Raw genomic sequence first — 19,850 nt, 5'->3', positions numbered from 1 at the left:
ATCCCAGTGTCTCAGATTTACCCTCACACTGGCTTCTTTCATGGTTGTAGGATGGCTGCAACAGCTCCAGCCATCACATCTAAGCAGGCTTATTCCAATGTCTCCTTCTCCTCCTCCCCCTCTTCCTCTTCTTCCTCCTCTTTTTGGTCTTTTTATTATTGTTGTAAAATATTTCAAACATAGATAAGAAGAGACTACCCAGGTCAATAAAATCTTACCATTATGACATATTTACCTCTAACAGTTTCTTCTATTTCTATGAATTTTAATACATGTATAGCTCTGTGTAACCAGGACCACGATAAGGATATAGAATAGTTTGATCATCCCCTTAAATTCTCTTCTGCTCTCCCAACTCAATATGGCTTAACTCATAAAGAAAATAAATTATCTCAGCAGGAATTCAGAGGTGGGGTGGATCAAGAGTTGGTTAATTCAGGGGCTGCTTCTGTCCATCTTTCTACTCTGTGGTCCTTAGGATGTCGACTTTTTCCAGAGGAAAGTGTATTCGGTTTGGAGCCGGTACATAGGGGTTCATGGTCTGGGCAGCCAGCTACCTACTCTGTGTGTGACACTGGTCAAATTTTTTGACCCTTCTGAAATTTGGATTCTTTATTTCAAGACCAGGAAACAATGCCCGTCATGGGAGGTTTTCTGAGGATTAAATGAGATAATAGAGCTGAATCAATTTGCACAGAGAAGGTGCTCAGTAAATAGTCATAATTCAGTCTTCATCACCAGCTGGCTGGAGGGTTCTGGAGCCCCCAGGAAAACACAGACAGGGTACCGTAAACTGAGCTCTTGCTCCTCTAGTCTTTGGGTTTGGGCTGGATATGGGCAGAGAGAGAGGAATCCATCGCTCACATCCCTGTGTGAGCCTGCCACTCGGCCAGGCACCATGAGGAGAGACAGCTGCTGGCAAGGCTGTTAAGACCACAGGTTGGGGACCTCACAGACCTGGGCCCAAATCCCCAGCTTGCCACTTACTCACTGGGTGAGTTTGAGCTTGTCACTTAACCTTGCTACCCTCAGTTTCCTCATTTGTCCCCACGCTCCATCCTCAGGCACATGTCCCTCATCAGGCCCAGATGTTACCGTGAGGCCGTCTCTGAGGTGAGCTGCGGCCCCATCACCTCTCCCTCCCCCTCAGCCTTGATTCTCCAGCTCTTTCCCTCCTTTGCCCAGCGCAGCCCGCCTCCTCCGATTCTGGATGGATCCTGGGGCTGCGGGAGTAGGTGGGGGCTCTTGGTGTGTCCTGGGGGTAGAAGGGAGGAGAGGACTAGGCCCTCATGGAGATCCAGCCACGAGGTGAGTATGGAAAAGGCAGTCAGACGTTTGGCACCATGCAGATCACCCCGAGAGGGTGGACACTGGTCCAGGAGGTAGAGGCACGTCTTCCCGTGGGATTATGATTATGCTTATGATTATTGCCACAGTCCCAGAGTAGATCACAGGATATGTTCAGCAGGGAAGAAATGAAAGAAGGGTCAGAACCCAGAGCATGAATCCCAGACAGTAAGTGTTTGGAGCCTGAGAAGGAGAAGCTCGGCCTGACCTGGCAATCCCTGAAGGCTTCCAGGAGGAGGCGAGAATTGGCCTTGGCCCTGGCGTGGCAGCCCACCTGACAGAAGGAGGCTGAAGGCTTCGGCTTCACTTCTCCTTTCTCTCCGGAAACTGAAGAGCTTCACCTGTGTTCCGGTGTTGGCTCCAGCGGGCTGGGCCTCCTCCAGCCCGAGGGAGGGTCACAGGAAATAAAGCAACAGTCAGTTGTATTACTTAGCCAAATGTCCAACAGCCTCAACATCCAGAGTCATTTCCCCTCGGCCACACTAGGAAATGGGTGTGTGCTCAGCCAGCCCCAGGGGGCCCAGGATTGGTCCCAAAGAGAACTGTGCTGGCAAGTAACACAGCCCTCCCAGCCTGGCCCTGCCCAGGGGCCGCGAGAGCACGGGGCTGGGGTCCCAGAGAGGCCCGGACTAGAGCGAGGCCAGTGAGGAACGGCCTGGCTGTGCTTCCGCATGGCCGTGTGAACTTGGCCGAGTCTTTGCTCCTCTCTGGGCTCCAGGGTCCTCGTCCATAACCACAGCCCCATCTTTAGAGGGCTCCAGCCACGCCAGAAACCAAGCCAAGCCCTTGGATAACATTCTCTTTCAATCCTCCCCTGTCCCTGAAAGTAGGTCTCATTGGCTCCATTTCACAGATGAGAAAATTGAGGCTCAGAGAAGTTAAGGAGCTTGCCCAAGGCCCTGCACCTGAGAAGTGGCAAAGGGAGGGTGAGGGCTTCGAAAGGAGGGGAGGGAGCACTTCCTGTTGGGTTGTGTGATGGAGGTACCTGTGGAATGCCAAGGCTCCTGGAGAAACACGTCCAGGGAGCCCGCATCTGCCCAGACAGGGTGGGGGAAGGCAGGCCAGGTGGAGGGAACAGCTTAGGCAAAGGCGCTGAGGGCGAAAATCCCTAGGGGGTGCAGTGTGGGATTGCGAGGGGGAAGGAAGGGGCCTGGGCCATGCGGCCATGTTGTGGTCTTGTTCTTGGAGGCCAGAGACCCCCCAAGTTTTCCAAGTAGGAAGGTCCTCCCATGGTAATAGGTTTACAACTAGTAGGTTGAGAAAGAGCCACTGCAAACTGAACACCTCTTCTAAGCGAATTTGCATTTTTCTGGCTCCCGGCTTACAGATATTTGAAATGAGGAGCACGGGGCATGTTTGATGATAGTGGAAAGTTTGGCTAAGGGACCTCTGAACAGACAAAACTTGCCCTGCCAGTTCCCTGCCCCCTGGCCCTCAGGACACCTGGGGAGCTGAATCCAGAGACTGTCAGCCTCAGAGACTAGGTAGTGATTCCCGGTCAGCTGGGCCGGGGGCCAATGGCTGAGGCTGGGCGGGAGCACAGGGGCTGGGCCATGCTCACCCTTCCCCTCGTAGCCTTTGGTGGCCCTGTCGGGGAGAAATTTCAAACGTGACCTGACCGGCTTTCGTGGAGGGAGAGAGGGGGCGGGAGCTGGGCTTTAGCTTACTGGTCACAGGGCACTGTCCGAAGAACAGAGAAAGGGCACCTGGGTATGTGGCCCTTTAGCCACAGAGACTCCCGCCCACTAGAAAACAGGGCCAACCGGTGTCCTAGAATCCAGCTAATCAGAGCAGCAGTTCCAAAGTCCTAGGGGCCGGGGGGGAGGACGGGGAGAGCAGATCAGCAGCTGGGGATGAGGGATTTTCCCACCCACCTGGGGATGTGTGCTGGCCTCCAGATAAAGAGTTTGCAGACCCTTTGAAAGACCTCGGAGCCTCCGTCCCCACCCCCACCTCCAGCACCTCCTGCCCAGAGGCCAGGACTTCCCTGTGACAGGTGGAGCTGTTAAAGGATTTTGAGCAGAGGTGTCACTCGAGAAGATTCTTCTTGTCTTCGATGGCATTTATGGAGCACTAAGTCTACGTAGGGCACAATGCTACCTGTGCCTCTCAATTTTAATGAAGTTCGCTCTATCTTCAGGGTAGAGATCTGAAGAATTTCCTGTGGTTCCATAAGTCAGATTTTTATCCTTTCCGTAAATTTCTTTTCTGCTCAAATCAGCCACAGTTGCTTTCTGTTGCTTCCAATTAGTAGCCTTGATTAGTACAATACCCATAAGTTCCTGTGTGTGTGTGAGGTGTATACAAGCATGCATATGTGGATCTGAGGAACCCAGGTGGCCACAATGATAAGAACTAAGACAAGAACCAGCCTAATGAGACAGGGCCATCTGCAAGGCCCCTGGCCTAACAAGATAGGGCCCCTAACCAATTCGCAAGCGAGGAGAATCAGATAGAGACCACCAAGTTCCACATTCCACAGCCTCTGGACTCTCCTGGGCTTACGCAGGCACCCTAGCACCCAGGAGTCCACTGAAGGTGACCCTAGCCCCACTACCGTACTAAAAATCACACCCAGGGGTGGAGAGCTAGCATACTACTGATACAGGCAATGCATGTGGTGGCATGTTGAACAACAGCGCAAGCGCAAGCACAACCTCACCTCTACATGCCCTGACAAGGCACTCCTCCCCAGCCTTTGCCTAACAAAAGCTCCACAATCCTGCTCCCCAATGAGCCATTCACCTGCCCCCTTCCTTTCCACACAGGCTCCCTTGTGCCTCTCCTGTGCACAAGCTAATAAACTTTTACCTTTCTATTCCCATTTGTTGTCTCTTGATTTCCATCCTGGGGGACAATAAGAACCCAATGTGCCAGTAACAGAACCACACAAGGCAGTGTTCTGGGGTCTGTGCCCAGGTGTCCGATAGTCCAAAGGTCAGACTCTGTTTTCTGACTATCTTTCTTTTCTAAGGGAAAAGGGCAGACAATCATTTTCTAAATGCTCCCATGTCCCACCCCTCACTTTGCCCTCTCCACCCAGGAAGGGGCAAACGTCTGCGTTGTTACAGATGAAGACACTGAAGGTCAAGAAGGTCGCCAAGGCCTCAGAGCCACTAAGGGGTGGAGCTGAGGACGAGTTCAAACCCTGGCCTCCTCTCACGGCACCCACTGCCTGCCCCACGGAGCTCGCAGAGGTACCGTGAGGAGGAAATGGGTGGGGGTCTGGCCAGGTGGGGGTTTCTAAAGGAACAGAGTGACGTGACCTCTCTGAGCGCAGAGAAGACCCTGGCTGGGCCGGTGAGCTCTGCCCCTCGGTCCCAACACCTGTCCAGCATCTCAGTGGATTCTGACGTGGGCCACTCATGGCCTCTGAAAGAGATCAGTCCGTGGGGCGCCCTGCTGGCCGCCAAGAGCCTACTGTGCGCCTTGCTCTGTGCTGTACCCTCCCCAAGGAGTGAAGAGCAGTGGGCCTGTATGTCGGAAGTTGTGACCAATCTGACTGAGGATGAGATGACCGCTGTAAAATGAGGCCCCCCTGGCTGAGCTCCTACTGTGTGCCAGGCCGGAGTGCATGCTCTCCATTTATAATGGGAGGTGGCTGTTGATGACAGGAGGTGTCAGTCTCTGCTCGAGCCCTACCTGCTGAAGAGGATCTGGCTTTGTGACTCAGCCTCTCCCTCTCCCCCGCCCTCTGAGGGGGCACTGCAGGGTTTTCCTGGTTTGTAGTGGCAGAATGAGGAAGAAACAGGGTGGGGAAAGAAAGAGGGAGAAGGCCAAGGCTCTATGGCTGGCTCGGGGCAAGGCTCCGTAATCCACGTGTGGACGATGGGGATTCTGGTCTTTTTTGCTAAGTACCTAAACTGGCTCCTAGCACACAGTAGGTGCTCAGTAAACACTTGTTGGCTGAATGAAGGGAGTTTGGAGAAGGGGGACCCCCAAAGAGCTGATAGCAGTGGTGGGGAGGGAAGCAGCTGGTTGAAGAGAGGGAAATCCTAGGAAGTATTTCTGTGCATATTCCCTTCAGGATGCTCTAAATCACGAGTGAAGAGCTTGAGTCATTTTAAATTTATTTTGGGATGTCAGGACTGTGACCCTGAATGCCACAAGCCCTGAGCTGGGACCAGAAGGCTCACGCATCCATCAGATGGATTTTCACAACAATCTTCCTAAACATTTACTGAGCCCTTAAATGCTGCCAGGCATCATTCTAAGCCCTTTGTACATGTGTACATGCACGTATACACACACAGCATCCTGATGAGGTAAGCACCGTCTTCAACCCATGTTACAGGGGAGGCCAAGGAGGCACAGAGAGGTTGAGTTACTGGCCCAGGGACACACAGTTGATAAGTGATTAACTGGGAGTTGATCCGGGGGGCACCAGAGCCCCTCCCTTGACCTTCCATCATCTAGCAGAGCACAGGGGAGGGGAGTGCAGGTGGGGGCTGCAGCCTCTGAGATGCCCAGGCTACCTTGTGGCAAGTGAAGGGGGCTTCTGAGTCTGAAATTCTGCCCCTTCTCCCAGTCTCCTGCCTTGTCTGCTCGGGGAGGAAAAATAAACATCGACAGGATGGGGCTCAGGGTTCATCTCGGGGCTGCTGTTTTCCCAGCTGTGGAGTGGCCGCCTCCTCGAGCCGGCCTTGGACTCCAGCGGTTCCAAGGAGCCAGGACAGACTGTGGTCATTGTGGGAAAATTAGCAAACACAGGAGCAAAAGAAAATGAAGATCAGCTGTAACCGCTCCACTCAGAGACTTTTGGACAGGATTTTTGGTGTTATCCAGCAGTTTGTCCTTCTACTAGTGTGTGGGTGTATGTGTGCATTTGTGTACACACATATATACACAACAGCAGGTGGAAGCCTGTTGTATAATTAATTGTGTGACATGGATATTTATTTCACAATCTTGGGAATGTTTTTCCATATCATTAAATATTCTTACACAACATCTTTTTCTCTAGCTTTCACATTGTTGGTTTATTTTAATTTACAAAGGTATGAGATGCAGCACCTTTTATAGTTGGCACTTTTTTCTTGAAGCGTAATTTGCATACAGTAAAAGTCACCCTTTCTAGTGTTTATGTCTGAGTCTTGTTTTGTTTTGTTTTTTTAAAGATTGGCGCCTAAGCTAACATCTGTTGTCAATTGTCCTTTTTTTTTCCTTCTCATCAAAGCCCCCGAGTACATAGTTGTATATTCCAGTTGTAGATCCTTCTGGCTGTGGCATGTAGGATGCCCCGTCAGCATGGCTTGTCTGTGCCCAGGATCCAAACCAGTGAAACCCTGGGCCGCTGAAGCAGAGCGTGAGAATTTAACCACTCGGCCACGGGGCCGGCCCCTATGTCTGAGTTTTGACAAATGCATAGTCGTGTAATCACCACCATAATCAACATGTGGATCCTATAGTATGATCTTAGTATATGCAACATCACTTATTTTTTAATACAGCAAAAAGCTAATGGTGTTTTTTTAAATGTTTGTCTGATATCATTATGAAAAACTCAAATGATACAGATAAACTGCTGGTAGTTTAATATAAATCCTTTCTTCTTTGAAATGCATCTATGAATATACCTCTAGACTATATAAAGAGGATTAAACTATATATGTGGTTCTACAGTCTGCTTTTTTTGATATGCCTTTCCATGTCACCACATTAAAATCTACCACATCTTTTTAGATTGCTATGCAGTGTTTCATTGTATGGATATACAAAAATTTGTTTAAACAATCCCTTTTTGTGGATATACAAATCGATTGTTTTCTATTTTTTGGCTCTTAAAAACAACATCCTTAAACTAAGCATTTTTTTGCATTTATAGTTATTTCTTCAGGATAAATTCCTAGACACAGACTTGCTGGGACAAAGACTTGCATTCCCCTTTATTTCATTTTAGTTTTTCCTTAACTCTTTTTTTACATGCATATATGAAAAGCTAGTATACAACACATCCTGCATTGCCAATCCAGAAGGGAAGGACGGTTTTTCCAATAAACAGTGCCAGAATAAATCATATGGAAGAAAATGAAAATGATTCCCTACCTCACACCATACATTAAAAATCCATTCCAACTGGATTAAGGATTTAAATGTGAGTGGTAAAACAACTTTAGAGTAAAATATAGGAGAGCATCTTTATGGAAAGATCCTTTAACCAAATTTAAAGTAAGATACAAAAGGTTTAAACCATAAAGGAAATATTTGATAAGCTTGACTAATTTAACATTGGGAACGTCCATTCAGCAAAAGACCCCATTAAGAGAATGAAAAGACAAGTCACAATCTGCAAAATTTGCAACACATGTAACTAACAAAAGAGTAGCATCCATAATATGTAAAAATATCTGTGAATCAATAAGAAAGAAGCCACTAAGTAACACAATAGAAAATGAGCAAAAACAGGAACGGAAATTTCATCAAAGTAGAAGCAGAAACGATCCATCAACCTGAAGAAAGACACTCCACCTCATGAGCAATCAAAGATGGAGAGATGAAGACCCAATGAGGTATCATTACATACCCACTGGATTGGCAAAATTTTTAAAGTCAGACGGCACCAAAGGATGGTGAGGGTCTGGAGGGAGCTGGTGGATGTGTAAGCTTTGAAAACCAGCTTTCCATGCTCTTCAGTAAAGCTGAAGATGCCATACTCTGATGTGAACGTGTATGCCTATGCTCTTCCACTCTTACGGTTACCCCAAAGAAGCCCCTGTGTAAATCAGCAACATATGCAAGAATGTTCGTAGACACATTGTTCACAATAGCAAAAAACCTGGAGAGAACTTGAATATCCATTAACAATAGAAGATAGACATACTGTAATATGCAGTTGTACAATATACTTTGTAAATACAAGCAATGAAATACTGTCTAGCTGTGAAAGCAAATGAACTTTGGCTGCTTGTGTCCACATGGATGAATCTCAAAAGTAGAATGTCCAGGGGGAAAAGCGAGTCACAGAAGAATATAGTCAGCATGTTTCCATTTATATAAAGTTTGAAAACAGACAAAGCAAAGGAATACTTTGTTTAGGGATTTATATATAAGGAGTACAATGAGAGAGAAAACTGATAAGTTACCTCAGGTGGGGGCAGGAGCATAGAAGGAGGGGGTGTGTAAATCATGGTTTTTTTTAAATTTTCTGTGTTTTATAGTGTTTTGACATCTTAAGAATCTTGCTGACTGAGGAGATGTCACTCCAGCGCTAGCCAATTCTTTTTCTTCTTCTCCCCAAAGCCCCAGTACATAGTTGTATATCCCAGTTGTAAGTTCTTCTATGTGGGATGCCACCACAGACAGCGTGGCTTGATGAGTGGTGTGTAGGTCCGTGCCCAGGATCTGAACTGGTGAACCCTGGGCGGCCCAAGCAGGGCGCAGGAACTTAATCATCAGGCAGTAGGGCAGGCCCCAGGGCTAGCCAATTCTTAGAGATAGCAAAGGGTTTGGCCAGAGCAAACCTTTTATATGCAAACCAACTGCAGAGTCCTTATCTACTCCTAACCACTTTAACACTCACACATCAAGCCAATATTTCCCCTGCTCTAAATTGTCCCAGGGTCAGTTACCAGGCTACTGGAGACCACCCCTACAGCCCAAAGCCCGCCAGAATTATTCAAACCAGCCAATCCTAGACCGTTTCCTTGCCCTGCCCAGCCTTTCCCATGGAAATCCCAAGAAAGGCTCTGGGCTAAGAGGTCCCCAAGCTCCCGCTTCTGCCTCCTGACCATCCAGATGTCCTTCCCATGTGGCCTTGAGTGGCGTGGTGTGCCCCCTTCCCTTGGGAAATGTAAGTAATAGATTCTTCTTTCAACATCATTAGCCACTCCAAGTTGTCACTCAGTCCCCCCATAAATTAAAATCTATGGGCACAATCATTGTGGCAGGTGGATTTGATCAGTGAGGGGCACACAGACATCTCCAGGGTGACGAGAGTGTTCTGTTTCTTAAATGGACTGGTGGTGAGTTCAAGGGCATTTGTCATTATTCTTCAAACTGCACATATACACCTTTGTATCTGTGGCATATGTCGCAATGAAATTGAAAAAATCCATAATCATATTGATTCACTATAAAAGTAACACATCATTGCGCCAATGTTAATTTCTTAGTTTTGATAAATGTACCCTGGTTATGTAAGAGGTTAACATTCATTAGCGGAATATAGGGGAAGGGTACATTGGAATTCTTTATACTGTCTTTGCAACTCTTCTGCAAACATAAATGTTTTAAAGGCGGGGCAGGCCCTGTGGCCAAGTGGTTAAGTTTGCGCACTCCACTGCAGGTGGCCCAGAGTTTCGTTGGTTCGAATCCTGGGTGCGGACATGGCACTGCTCATCAAACCACGCTGAGGCAGCGTCCCACATGCCACAACTAGAAGGACCCACAATGAAGAATATACAACTATGTACCAGGGGGCTTTGGGGAGACAAAGGAAAAAAATAAAATCTTAAAAAAAAAAATGTTTTAAAGGGGCTGTGGGTGCCAAGTCACGTGAGACCTCAGAGCTACTCTGAAATGTTTAGACTCTGTTCTCTGAGCAACGGGGCGTCACTGGGGGGTTTTCAAAAGTGGGGCCGGGTCCAACGGATGTGAAAAGACAAAACCCAGCTTCTTAAGAAGAAGAATTTCAAATATTGTCTTGGATGTGGGGGCAGAACTTCGCTCTGGCCAGATGGAGATTGCCTTGATCACGGATCATGTGGTCCCCGTGACGGGGGACACGTGGAAGGGGCACCGGAGAGAACACAGCGTCCATTGACCAGACTGGACAGTAGTGGGGAGGGAGTGTCCCCCAGACGTGTCATCGGAGGTCCTGCGGGAGACGGGGAGGAAACTGGAAGGACAGAGGCTGCTGGCCTTGCGGGGAGGGGTGGGGGGGGAGGCGCGTTGGGAGGGAGCCCAGCGAACAGAGAAGGCTGGAGAGTCCCCACCCTCAAGCTTCGTGTGTCCCTCGGCCAGGCCCTCAGCCTCCTCCCACCTCCCATCCTTCCTCCTCCTGCTCCTCCACTCTCTGTGGCTCTCCTCCTTCACCTCCTCTCCCCTCCCCAACGCTCACCAGCCACCGGATCTTCCCTCCCTCCTTTCTCTCAGCTCCCAGAAGAGCCCCAGCCCTCCACCTGGGCTCTTGCCCTCCTTTTCTGATTTCCTTTATTGAGTCTTCTCGGCTCACAAAATTCTCCATCCTAAAATCAGATGAAACTTCCCTCTGGTCCCAGGCCTCCCTCCAGCTAGGCCTCTATCCCCTCTAAGCCCCGTTTGTCTCCCAGGCCCAGACTCCCACTTCCTGCCCTCCGGCCACCCTCCCACGCAGCCCTGGAACCTTCCACCCCCTACATGAGAGCAACACCTTCCCGTCGGCCTGCTCATCCCCATGTCCTGCTGTCTCCCCCTCCTCGGTCCTGAGGCATTAAATTCTTATTTGCTTCTTGTCTGCCTCCCTCCCAAGATTGTGAGGCAAATGTTATGAGTTGAATCGTGTCCCCCCCGAAATTCATACACTGAAGTCCTAACTCCCAGTTGGACAGAGTATGACCTTATTTGGAGACACAGTCATTACAGAGGTAACACATTAAAATGAGGTCATTAGAGGGGCCCTAACTCAATGTGACCTGTGCCCTTATAAAAAGGGGACATTCGGACACACATACGCACAGGGAGAAGGCATGGCACCCATGAAGACGGCCATCCCCAAGCCGAGGAGAGAGGCCGAGAACAGCTCCTTCCCTCACGGCCCTAGCGAGGAACCAGCCCCGCTGACACTTTGGTTTCGGACTTCCAGCCTCCAGAACTTCGAGAAAATAAACCTCTTGTTGTTTATGCCGCCCAGCCTGTGGTATTCTGTTATGTCGGCCGAGCAAGCAAACCCAGCTGATGACACAGGAACTTTCTCTGCCCTCTCCACTGTTTCCAGGGCCAAGAACAATGCCTGGCACAGAGCAGAAACTCAGCGCAAATATTTGCTGTTTGAAGGAATGAAAGAACTTCTTTCCAAGCTCGACGGACGCTCCTTTAGGTCGCCTGATAATTATTTAAAAATATATATATGTATTAGAATAGGGAAATGTGGTAAAGATACCAAGGGAGGAGCAGTGAAAGGCGTGTCCTCCCAGAGATGTCCTGTGAGGCAGCGTCCTGTGGTTGTGTAGTTGGCAGCCTTTTAAAGACTCCCACAGACCATTGTGCCCCACACACACTGCTGGGCCCTTTCCGTCCTGCCTTTCTTCGCCTTGTGCAAGCCAGCCTCCAAGGGGACCCCCAACGGCCCCTGCCTCCAGGTATCGTGCCCTCCCACACTGAAGAGTTGACCATGATACGATATTGTGGGAATAACTGTGTGGCTTCTGAGGTCAGGTTATAAGATGCTGTGGCTTCCACCTGCTCTCTGGGATCACTCGCTCTGGGGGAAGCCCGTCGCCGCGTTGCGAGGCTGCTCAGGCTGCCCTGTGGAGAGGCCCGCGGGATGAGGAAGTGAGCCTCCTGCCAACAGACAGCACCAACTCATCAGCCAGGAAAGTGAGCCATCTTGGAAGCAGGTCTGTCAGCCCCAGTCAAGCCTTCAGAGGGCTGCAGCCCTGGCCAGCAACTTGACTGCAGTCTCATGGGAGGCTCCGAGCTGGAACAGGCCAGCTAAACCATTCCTGAGCTCCTGAGCCACAGAAACTGGGAGAAACAGTAAACATGCCTCGTTGCTTTAAGCCGCTGAGTTGCGCAGTCGCTGGCTCCCCAGCACTGGATAACGAGCACAGCCTTGAAGAGAGCGCCACATCGGTCCGTGAAGAGAGCGTCATGCTATTCAAGGCCTGACAAAGAGCCCGTGGGTGCATTTCAGTCCTTGATCGAATGGGTCTCTGAGCGGCCCTAAGGCTGCCTGTCTCTCTCCCATTGAAGCATCCCTTGGTTTTACCCGAAAGACTCTCCTCACGCTCCTTGGGGCCTGGACAACTCTTTCTCGGTTCCCTTATGGGCTTCCATTCCACCCCTTAAACCCTGGGGCTTCCTGGGTTCTGTCCCGAACCCCCTTCCCTTCCCACTCAGCAGTCATGGGCCATCACAAAGGACTAGTGGGTCAAGCCCCCCCCCCCCAGCCCCTCATTATGCTGCCAACTCCCCAAACCCCCTCTCCAGCTCGGATCTCTCTAGAGTCCCAGGCCCTCGGCTGCCCCCCCCCCATCCCTCCCCACTACAGGGACATCCCACAGGAGCCTCAGGTTCAGGAGTGCTCACTACATCTTTTCCCCAGTCCTGCTCGTCCTCCTGTTCCTCCATCTAAGAGGGGGGCCCTGCTGCCCCCCCAGGAAGCGCGTGTCACCCTGGACACCTCCGTCTCCTCCAACAAGAGCAACCACTCCAGCCCTGTGCATTTGCCCCCTGGATAGTTAGCTCAGCATTTCTTCTCTCTTTCTCATCCCCCCACACCCTTCTGCCACAGTCCAGGCCACCGTCTGCTCCCACTTGGACCACCATAGCAGCCTGCCTTCCTGCTGCTCTCTGCTTCATTCTCCACAAGGCAGTCAGGAGGACTTTTAAAATCTAAGTTTGACCATGCTCCCTCCTCTGCTTAAACCTTTGGGTGACTTCTTACACTTTACAAAAAGAAGATAAAAGAAAATTCTTGGCATGTTGCATAAGTTCCTCCTTGAATTGGCCCCTCCCCACCTTTCTGCAGCCACCTCACTGCCGCCTCAGGCCTTTGCACTTGCTGCTCCCTCTTGGAGAACACATTCCATTTAGATTCTTTATGACTCATTGCCTTGCCTCCTTTAAGGCTCCACTGACAGCTGTCTTCTCGAACAGGCCTTCCCTGGCTCCCCTTCATGAAACAGGAACCCCCACCCCCTTGCCCAGCTTTGCATCCCTCCTGTGGAATTTCATGCATGTTATGCATTTATTTGCTTATAGGTTTGTGTCTTTCTCTCCTTCCCACTAGAATGTGAGGTTCATCAGGGCAAAGCTTTGTCTGCTTTGTTCACTGTGCCCAAACCCAGAGCCTGAGTCGGGTCTGGCATACAGTAAGCGCTCAACAGACGTAATCAGTGTGTGAACTTCTTGCCTCGCATCTTGGGCTCCAGCAACACTGAACCTCTTTTGGCTGCTCGCACACGATGCGGGCTCGGGAAGCGAGGAGTTGAAAGAAAGATTTCTTGGACTCTCAAGGTCTGGCAGTAGTGCTCTTCTATTTAGAGAATACTGTGGAATAGCCTGGGGACAGGACCTGTGGGCAGTAAGAGCTGCTGCAAACATGGGTTGAGGGTAGGGCTAAATTTATAAGGCATAGGTATGTGAGTTATCTCTTTACAAGATAAAGGAAAGAATATGTAAAAAAGTCATTAAAATGGTATCAGTGCAGATGGGGTCTGGTTATTGGGTGGTCCTATAACTTTAGATAAGAATCAGATCAGGTCAGGATGTCCTATGCTTCCAGGAGGATGTTGGTGGTGGGGGGGAGTCAGCTACATGAGGTTACCAGACAGTAAACAACTTAAGTCCTTGCCGTCCCCAGTAAGAGTTTCTAGAGATAACGCCATCCCTCCTTCCTCCTGATGCAGAGAGGGAGACACCCCCATAGATGGAGACTTCCTTCACAAATGCAAATGTCTCTCATCAAAGGGCAAGTAAATTCCACTTCTCAGAGCCTCCTTCCTGTCTGCAGTTTTTAAAAGTGACCAGCCCAAAATAATCCTCATCACACACACCCTGCTGCTCTTCACCTCCAAGCCTCTGCTCATGCTGATCCACCTGCCTGGAAGACCCTTCCTCCTTTGCATACATATTTCCTAGGACTCCTTTAAGATTCTGCTTGGGTTACCACCTCCTCCAGGCAGCCTTCCCTGATCACTGCCCCTTTGCCTGCATTATGTACCCTTTCCTGGGTTCCTGGAGACCTTGGACATCTCGGACATCTCAATTGCAGTACTAATCACTGTGCTTTTGAAGGACTTGTTTGTTGCCTTGCTTATTGGGAGCATCTTAGGAGCAAACTCTCTCTCTGGTAAATCCTTAGCAGATAGCCTGGCGTAGTCAGTGCTGAGAGAATGTTTTCATGAATGAATGAATGAATGAATGAATGAGTCAGCTTGGGTCTAGCCATAAAACTTGCTCTGTGACCCTAAGCACGTCTATGTTCCTCTCTGGACACCAGTTTTTCTGATGACCAGGTGTCTCACCAACCAGCTGTGTTTATTCAAAATACAATTTCCAGTCCTGGCCCTGGGGGTTCTGACCCTGGAGAAGAGGGGGCGCCTGCATTAATGCACCCCTACAGGTCATTCTGATGTACAACAGCTGGACATCATGGCTTCTGAGGCCCCTTCCTGCTCTGCAGACCTGAGATTCTGCTTTGACAAAAAACCAGAAGGGGAAATTGGCACTTGATGGCCCCCGGGGCACAGTCCTGGAGGACTCGCTGGGGGAGGGGGACACAGGCAGGAAGAAAGCGGCTCCCCTCCCTCCCCGCTCAGGGCTGCAGATTGAAAGGGGGAGGAAAAACAAGCACAGCTGCGCAGGACAATCTAGCCCTTTCATCAGGGGCTCAGTTCTAGGCCAGCTGCTGGCGGGAGAGGCCACAGGATGACCGCAGCCCCTCCCTGTCGCTGCCACCACTGCACCATCTGCTCAGGTTTTTTTTACACTGCCCTGGCTCTTTCACCGCAGGAAGAGGCCCAGGGTGTACTTGGGTGGCCCCAGAGCCCTGAAGTGGGGCCACAGGAAGGAAGGGACTGTCCCCATGAGAAAGGATGGAAACTAAGTAGAGTTCAGGGATCGGGGAACGAGGCCAAGCTGCGGCTGTTGGCGTGTGTGGCTGGGGAACCCTGCTTCCGATTTCCTGCAGCTCTGCCTCTCCGAGGTGATATGGGGACATCCTACCAGCTCTCCGAGCCCCCTTACCGTCTTAAAGGTCTCTCCACAGTGGCAGCTCTGACAATGCCCTAAGGAGGCCTGTTTGGGGCCTGCCATTCCCAGCAGCCTGCAATTTGGGGTAGATTCCCTGGGCTATGGGTCAGGATGGTGGATTTGAATCCTGACTTACCATGGACATGCTGTGTGGTTCGGAAAAGACTGTTGCCCTCTCTGGGCATCTTTGCAAGGCAGGTGGGAGCAGAATGGAGGGTGGTCTAAGGCAGCCTGTAACTCAGTTACCCTAGGCTTGCACAGCATATCAAGAGTAGCTACTGTCAACAGAACTTACTGCTGAGGTTGACCTCGGTCCCCTGGCTGAGGTGGTGTTCGTCAGGTTTCTCCATGTGAAGTCACTCTTTTTTCCCCTTTCCACACTGTGCTGCACAGCTGATGCTTTAGGAGCAGGGAGTTCTGCTCCACCTCCTTGAAGGCAAAGCATCTGCAGAAATTATTTGGAATTCCTCTGCACGGGAGACTTGCCTGTTCTCTCCCACTTATTTATTTATATCACTATAATACTTTGCTTTCTTGCTCAAATGTCCCCACTTTGGTCATTAGGAGCCCTTTCAGTTGGTTCCCGTGTCCCCTTTCCATCGCTGTGGGTTTTGTTTGTCTGTTTTTAGCACTTCCTCCATTTCGGGCTCTACAGGAAGCTCCAGGCTCGTCTTGTGTATTTCCTGGCCCAGTCCTAGAATCAGCCATTTCTCCAAGGAGCCCCGGTCTCTTATATTGGAGGATGGTATTAGACACCACGATCTGGGTGCTAGATGTGCTTGTTGCTACTGGGGTGTCATTGCTTCTAAGCCCTCTCAGCTGATGGAGCAAGATAATATACGTGTATAGACTCACTTCTGTGTTCACACATATCCATAAATATTTCTATATGTATCTACATTTCAATCTATCTGTGTCTGTATCTATGTTAAGCTGAGCATGAAATCATATTGTCTCCGGCTCTAATCCATTACCACATAAACATTCTAGTCCCTTGCTTGTCTGTAACCTCTTACTTCAACAGTGGGGAACCCACACCATTCTTCTTTTGATGATCAAATCATCTGAACTTTGGCTACTGGAATCTCCTTTAAGTTGGCTCCTTTCGACTTGGCCTCACCCTTCTTTGAGAGCTTCCTTGCTTTCTGACATGAAATATCTCAGGTGCGCCTTGCACTTTCCCTGCCCTGTCCTGGAATCAGTCATTTCTCTAAGGCTGGAGTTCTGTTTACTGAGGAATAGTATTTAGGAACCAAGCTCTGGGCTCTGGGTGTGCTAATTGCTGTGGGGGTGTTGCTGTTCCCTGGTGTTCTCAGTGGGTGGAGCTAGGGGAGGGGTGTGTGTGTGTTTGTGTGTGTGTGTGCGCACGCATGTGTGTGTGTGCCTGTGTGTTTTAAAGCATGAGCTTATACCGATGTCTCCAATTAAAAATTGTAGCCATATTTTTAACTTTCTTTTCTCAAAGTGAGAACCCAAGTTCCCAAATCATCAATATATTTACTCATTTCTTCTATCTGACAACACATGGATAGTAGTTTCAGAATTATAACACTAACACCTCTGCAAATTGCTATCAATTAAAGTTCAAGATTTCTTTGCAATCTCTTCATCCTTAGACTATATTCCACCGAGAGCTGGCCTGGGGCCAAAGTTACTTGAATTATTTTCTTTGTGTGGTTATGTTATTAATATGACATACAGTTAAGCTCATTTTTTTCTTTGTTTTCAAATTTAGTGTTTAGATTTTCTTTTTATTTAATTTTATTTTTGAGAATGTAAAACATTTACACTTTTCAAAAGTCAAAACCGTACAAAAATATATTCAGAGAAGCCTCGCTCTCATCTCTTTTTCTTCTCCCCTGCATTGCCACCGACTCCTTATGAGTAGCCATTTTCAATAAGTTTCTGATTTACCCTTCCTGGGTTTCTTTTGCATAATTAAATAAATAAGTAAGTGCATAAATACATTTTTTTAAAGATTTTATTTTTTCCTTTTTCTCCCCAAATCCCCCCAGTACATAGTTACGTATTTTTAGTTGTGGGTCCCTCTAGTGTGGCATGTGGGATGCCACCTCAGCATGGCCTGATGAGCGGTGCCATGTTCGCGCCCGGGATCCGAACCAGTGAAACCCTGGGCTGCCGAAGCAGAGCACAAACTTAACCACTCGGCCACGGGGGCGGGCCCAATACATGGTTTTTTAAAAAATTTTCTTACACGAAAGGTAGCATACTGTGTACAGGACTTTACATTTTTCTTTTCCTTTATTTTTTTGCTAAACAGTTGATGCTGTATTTCACTCCATACAGGGTCATAGGCATTTCCCTCCTCGTTTCTATGGCTGCACAGCATTCCCTGTGTGGTCCCACAGTTCAGTCATGCACGGATGGACACTTGGGTATTCCAAATTTTGCTATTACAAATAATGCCTCAATGAGTAAACTTGTGCATAAGTTTTTTCACATTTGTGGAGTTATAACTTTAGGGTAAATCCTGGAAGTAGAAATCCTGGGTATAGCACACATCATCCTGTCAGATATTACTGAACTCCCTTCTGTAAGGCTTGTTCCAACCGGCTCTCCCACCGATGACGTATGAGAGCGTCTGTTTGCTCAACGCCTCGCCAACACATGCTGTCTAGCTTTTGAGCGTTTGCCAATTTGATGGATGAGAAATGGCATTTTGGTGCTGTTTGATTTGCATTAAAACTTCTTCCGTGTGTCAGGCTTATTTGTATATACATTTCCCCAGGACACATGGTGGGCCATTTCAGATAACCCCAGCAGACTGATCGGGCTTGACGTAACCCCCCGGGTGGCTGGTGGCTGAGGCCCCCCATCATGCCTAGGGGCCAGCCGGGTGTCCACAGAGTCGCAGCTCCTCACTCCCCGTCTTGGGTTTCTGAAGGCCACTGACCCTACGCTGAGCCCCCCACCAGCTGGGTGAACAACTGCTTCCTCCACACAAAGAAGACTCTTGAGTGAGAAGGATGACTTGGCCTCTGAGAAATGCCAAAGTCTTGACCTCCTCCACAGCTCAGGGGGCCAGCTAGGGCTGAGGAATGATGGAGCCAGGACCACGGGACTGGCTGCGAAGGACTGGCTGGGGCTGCTGCTTGAGGAAGCCGGATTTGGAGACAGAGGGCTCCCTGTCTCTCCAGGATGATGAACCCAGCCTCTCTCTCACCTCTCAGACTTAAGGCTCTTCAACTCTGTCCTCCCCTACCTGGCTGCCTGAGTGACCTGCCTAAAACTTAGAGATGGCACTCCAGACTGTACACTTCTTCTGGCTCTCCAGGATGAAAACTTAGTTGGAACCTGATCCCAACTCACTTTCTCAGTGGAATCTCCCTCCCTATCTAATACACCCTACATCCATCCAACCATCCATCCATCCATCCATCCATCCATCCATACACCCATCCATCCATCCATCCATCCATCCCCCCATCCATCCATCCATCCATCTATACACCCATCCATCCATCCATCCATCCATCCATCCATCCATCCATACACCCATCCATCCATCCATCCATCCATCCATACACCCATCCATCCATCCATCCATCCATCCATCCATACACCCATCCATCCATCCATCCATCCATCCATACACCCATCCATCCATCCATCCATCCATCCGTATTAGTTATCTATTAACACATAATAAATAACCTCCAGGTCAGCATCTGAAACAACGGTAAACATTTATTGTTTCACACGGTTTCTGTGGATCAGGATTTTGGGAGCAGCTTAGCTGAGTGCTTCTCTCTCAGGGTCTCTCGTGAGTTTACAGTCACGTTATCAGCCGGGGCTATAGTCGTCTGAAGGCTTGACTGGGCTGGAGAGTCCACTTCCAAAGCGGCTTGCTCACATGGCTGGAGGTGGGTGCTGGCTATGAGCAGGAGGCCTCAGATCCCCCCCCCCCCCCAGTGGGCGTTTGTGTAGAATTGCTTGAGTGTCCTCACAGCACGGTGGCTGCTTCTCCCAGAGTGAGTGATCCAAGACACGGCAAGGCGGAAGCCACAATGTCCTTGATGACCTCCTCTCAGAAGTCACCCACCACCACTACCTCCACATTTGGTTCTTTAAAGGTGAGTTCCCAAACGCAGCCCAACTGAAGGGGCCGCCACCTTGGGAAGGGAGAAGTGTTAAGAAATCTGTGGACGTGTTTTAAAATCCTCACACTGTCCATCCACTTGGCCAACATTTATTGAGCACCAGTTGTGTGCCCAGCCCTGTAAGCAGTTCATAGCCCAGAGCCTTGAGGAACATACCATCTAGATCAGGGTGCAAACTCAAATGGCCACAGGTTCAGCAAAGGAAGCGGGTGGAGACTCCCATGAGCTGGATGTCATGTGCCCGGATGCAGGGAGAGGCTGCTGCCCAGCCCAGAAGTTTATGTGAAGCTTTCCTATTTTCAGATGTTGACAACTTATTCAATTTTTATTTTGAAACTACTATTTGCCTGGTTTGGCCCAGATGTTATCAGTTTGCAAACTCTGACGCAGCCACAGTGAATTTCTCAATGTTCTCCCCAAACATTCATTCACTCAAGAACCAACTATATGCCCTAGGCCCCTCTCACACACTATGGAAATGACTTGCAA

General features: G+C 49.4%; 1 protein-coding gene across 2 annotated transcripts in view; it reads right to left on the bottom strand.

Moving 5' to 3' along the window:
• Positions 1-2,990, bottom strand: part of BPI (bactericidal permeability increasing protein) — a 33,347-nt gene extending 30,357 nt beyond the window's left edge. The window contains exons 1-2 of one of the 2 annotated variants that reach the window (XM_070248062.1): positions 2,909-2,990; positions 1,556-1,724 (exon numbers count right to left, since the gene is read on the bottom strand). The gene's annotated coding sequence lies outside the window, so the exon portion shown is untranslated. Of the gene's footprint in view, positions 1-1,555; positions 1,745-2,908 lie in introns of those variants that run through there. The other variant, XM_023626545.2, reaches the window with a different exon arrangement.
• Positions 2,991-19,850: the final 16,860 nt, after the last annotated feature.

This window comes from Equus caballus, chromosome 22 (genome assembly GCF_041296265.1).
Source record: "Equus caballus isolate H_3958 breed thoroughbred chromosome 22, TB-T2T, whole genome shotgun sequence".
In the NCBI taxonomy this organism is placed as follows: Eukaryota; Metazoa; Chordata; class Mammalia; order Perissodactyla; family Equidae; genus Equus; species Equus caballus.
This window is presented reverse-complemented; position numbering and strand designations above follow the sequence as displayed.